This window comes from Phascolarctos cinereus, unplaced genomic scaffold (assembly GCF_003287225.1).
Source record: "Phascolarctos cinereus isolate Bilbo 61053 unplaced genomic scaffold, phaCin_HiC Scaffold_2;HRSCAF=192, whole genome shotgun sequence".
Taxonomy (NCBI): domain Eukaryota; kingdom Metazoa; phylum Chordata; class Mammalia; order Diprotodontia; family Phascolarctidae; genus Phascolarctos; species Phascolarctos cinereus.
Window position 1 is genome coordinate 312,314,024 of NW_027555625.1, and position 4,535 is coordinate 312,318,558.

Consider the following 4,535-nt stretch of genomic DNA (forward strand, 5'->3'; position numbering starts at 1 on the left):
CAAGGGCTTATGATTTAGGGTAAGTCATTTCACTTTTCTGAGCCTCAGTTTCCCCCAGGCAAGAAGTAAAAGGAAGAGCATAGGAGGAAGGAAGTCTTCCTTTCCCCTCATCATTTCTGTTTATGATGCAGGTGTTGTGAGCAAACTATATTCTTCACCCTTTGGACCCAGAAGGAAAGAGCAGGCATGAAAGAAAAAGGTGTCCATTTTGACCAGTTTTAAAGATGCAACCTCTTCAAGCTATTCATCCAATCACAGTAAACTACTCTCACCCACATGGCAGGAAAACACAGGGAAGCAGGGAACTTCTATGTTAGGCTATTTGGTTACATTCAGGGCAAGCCACCTTATACCACCATACTGGTAGAATGGTCATGCCAGAGTGAAGGCCACTCCTGTGTCCTCTTGGTCTTCCTTTTCTTTTTAAGCTACTAGGAAACATCTCTAGGCTTAATTCTCTGAGCTAATTAAGTCTGAAGACAGTATCAGACCACCTAGCTGTACTCATGGTAGATAGCATTTCTAGCACAGCACTTAATTGTTAATTAAACTAAATAGAACTGGTTTGCTAAGTATCCTCTGCTAAATGATAAATACTGGATTTACAAGAGAGGCTTAGACTGTAGATGGAAAAGTAATGGAAATCCTCTCACCTTTTGTGTTCTCTGAGTTCAGGAGTTCACCTCTGGCTACTGCACAAGACCTCCCCGACTCTAAGGCTCTAAGTACCATCTGTTCCCATTTCTCTTTACTATACACATTGTCTCATTGGGTCTCTAGAAGTTCATCCTTCCAGTTATCAGGTTCATACTTGCCGGGAGCGCCTGTGTCCCCAGCTGTGGTCTGATGCTGGCAGAGTGTGAAGAGAGAAAGAATCACGGGCCAGGTGGAAGATGTGAAGAACAAACTCTGTTTATTGATCTGAGGGCTCAGGCTTATATAGTACTGGATCAAGCAATAGTAACATTATTATTCATGAAAAGTACAAATCTAATTAAGTGATTTCCTTACTTCCTTGTACCTTGTCTGTTACTTTCTTTCCTGCGTCCTGTCCTGTACCCCATCTGTTTCCTCCCTTCCTGCATCCTGTTCTCAAGAGACAGAACAGGGGGGTGGTGAGCCGACATCCTGAGTTTCACAGCTGTCAGGCTTAGTACAAGCTGCAGGTAAGACCCGGGCTGGCCTAAGCCCTCCAACTCCCCAAAGCCGGCCCTCTACACATACTCTCAGAGCCATCACTAATTCTTCTTTCTTTTCCATCAACTCTCCTATCCAACCAATCGCTAGGTCTTGGTAATTCCAGTGCTGCGATTTCTATCATAAACTGTCCCCTTCTCTCTGATGACATGACCTCACATTTCCTTACTTCTCACCTTGCCTTTTTGAATAGTCTCCAATGGGTCTTTCTGCCATCGGGTTCTTTCACCGCAAGTCCGCCTTTCATGCAGCTATCACGATAATGTTCCTAACACTTAGATCCGCTCATGCCCTGCCCCACCTCCACATTAAAATTCACTAAAAACCTTCCCATTGTCTCCAAAAAAAAAAAAAACAATCTCTATAATCTGGCATTTCAGACGCTTACTATGTGCCAGGCACTTAAAATATCTCATTTGCTCCTCACAACAACCATTGGTGGTTGGTGCTGTTATTATCCTCAATTTGCAATTCAGGAACCTGAGTCAAACAGAGGTCAAGTGACCTCACAAGGGTCATACAGCTAGTAAGTGTCTGAATACAAATTTGAACTCAGGTCTTGACTCTGAGCCCAGGACTCAGAGTGCCACTGTGCCACCTAGATTCCAACTGCATAACGCCAATTTACCTTTGAAGCCTTCTTTCCTTTTACTCCTCTTCATGCCTTTGAAAGATTCAGACTGGACTTGCAGCTATTCCATAAAACCAACATTATATTTCCCTCTTCCATTGACATAGGCTGTCCCTCTTCCATGGAAGGCACTCTCCCCCATTATCATGGCTCTACAGTCTCAACTCAGGCTCTCAACCTTGCATTCCCTGAATCTAGAGTAATTATTGCTTTTTCCTTCCTCAAATGTGCCTGGAGCACTTTGTCTGATCTCTGGTGCCACCAGCATCACCCTAATCATGACTGTCATATCTATGTCTGTGGGACTGCTGGAGTAGTCATCTATTCACACACATATCTTGAGAGCCCCCCCCCAACCCTGTAGCTTGATGCCACACCAGAAGCCACATGAAATTAAAATCATGTAGCATTTAGTTAAAACATAACGGCTAAGTCAATAGCAAGATAAAATTATGCAAAGGGGACAATTTCTCACATATTCTCATGCATCCAGGGGGAAAGGGATTGCTTTCCATTAGGAACATGCCCTATTCTGTGTTGCAAAGTCATTTTTTGAGTCCAACATTTTATATTGTAATTGTAGTGGGGAATTATAAGTGTTTCTCTCTCATGCAAAGGTATACCTAGGATGTGTTTGGTCCCCCCCCTTTATCCTTGATGTTTTGAGACAAGGGCCCAAATCATTTAATAACAATCAGGGGAGATTCAGTCATTTGGGGAGAAAGTGGGTTAATTTCTTCATTTCCTAGACCTTCAGAAATTGATAGAGCAGGAAACACAAAATAGTCAGGGAGAGAGGAAATCAAATACACTATGAACCTATTATGAAATTGGAGAGAAACCGCTTATGTTGTACCAGGGGAAGATGGTCCATCTGCACTCCTGAGAGCATCCTCTGCATAAAATCAAGGACTGTTGGCACCTCAGACCAAAAAAGACTCTAGAAACAAATCTGGGTTTTAAATTGTAATGCAGAGATCCTGGGAAAAGGGAGCTGATCCTTAGATAGACCATCATCTATGGGAGTAAAACGAGAAGCGTAGGGAGGGAAAGTATAGAGAAGGAAACTAATGGGAAAAGGAAACAACTGAAGGTGTGAGAAGAGCTGTGGTGCAAAAGGATCAGTTAAGAGAGTGGGTGGGGTGTGACCACAAGGTGAGAGGCTGCATGAGCAAGTAACCTGGCAGCAGGGCTTCCTCCCTCCCATTTGGAAGCACAAAGACCAATAAAGCTGCTATTCTAATAGCTCTGGTGAGGAATGATGTGGGCTTGGAGTAGAGCGGTGGCCATGCCAATGGAGAGAGGGGGTTGGGTAGCAAGAAATGTCACAGAGGCAAATTTGAGAAGATTTGACCAGTGGCTGGAATAAGGAAAAGTGATGGGAAATGTGAAGGAAGAACCATGGAGTGCTCTGCCATTGTGAACTTGGAGGACTAGAAGACAAGGTTTTGGGGACCTAAAGAAAAAGAAAAAGTAATATTTGAAGTAATGGTCAGGTTTAGGAAGGAAATATGATGTCTTCTCCCATGACATGTTGAATGTGAGTACAGTCATGTGGAGATGTCCAACAACATGGAATTGGAGTTTAAGAGACATTACAGGGGTGTGATGTAAATGTTTAAAAACCAGAAAAAAAAGAGAAGGGTCTGGTTTGAGTTGGTTTGGGGTTCCAGTGAATACAGATGACTAGGGTAATGAAAAAAGCTAACTGATGGCTTTTGAGGAATGGCAAAACTGTGAGAGGCAGCTGGTTGGTATAATGGATAGAGCACTGTGCCTGAAGTCAGGAAGACTCCTCTTTGTGAGTTCAAATCTGGCCTCAGACACTTCCTAGCTGTGTGATCCTGGGCAAAGTCATTTTTTGCCTCAGTTCCTCATCTATAAAATGAGCTGGGGAAGGAAATGGCTAACTACTCAAGTATCTTTCCCAAGAAAAGCCCAAATGGAGTCATAGAGTCAGACATGACTGAAATAACTATACAACAAAAACATACTATAACAAGAGTGTGATAGAGACAAAGAAGATATTCAGGTAGAACTCTAACAAAATGTTATGAGAATCACTTTTAGATAGGGAGGGGGGAAGGGACAGTGTTCAGCAATATTTCTAGGAAAAGCACCACCTGAATTTAACCTTAAAAGAAGAGAAGCATTTCAAAAGTCAGAGATAAGGAGGCAGAAGTGACATGTGCATGTGTGCAGAGTCAAAAGATGCTAGGATGAGTTTATGAACCACAGAATGTCTTGTTTTTTCTGGGCCATTGAATGCACAAAGGAGCAGTGTATTATAACATAGGAAGAATAGATTGGAAGGGGCAGCTAGGTGGCGCAGTGGATAGCATACCAGCCCTGAAGTCAGGAGGACCTGAGTTCAAATCCAGCCTCAGACCAAACACTTGACACTAGCTGTGTGACCCTGGGCAAGTCACTTAACCCCAATTGCCTAACCAAAAAAAAAACAAACAAACATGATTTAAAAAAACAGTAGATTGGAGCCAGACTGTTGATGCCTTTAAATGTCAAGTTAAGGAGTAAGTGTTCTCTCCCTAGGTGATAGGGAGGAACTATATGATTTTTAAAATGGAGTGAAGTACCTGATTGCATAAAAACTAGATTTTTATTACCATTCACAGCAAGACCTCAAACAATGAGTCTGAAGGAAGTTGAATTTCAATCCCTCCCACTTCCCATTTTTCAGCCAAGAAGA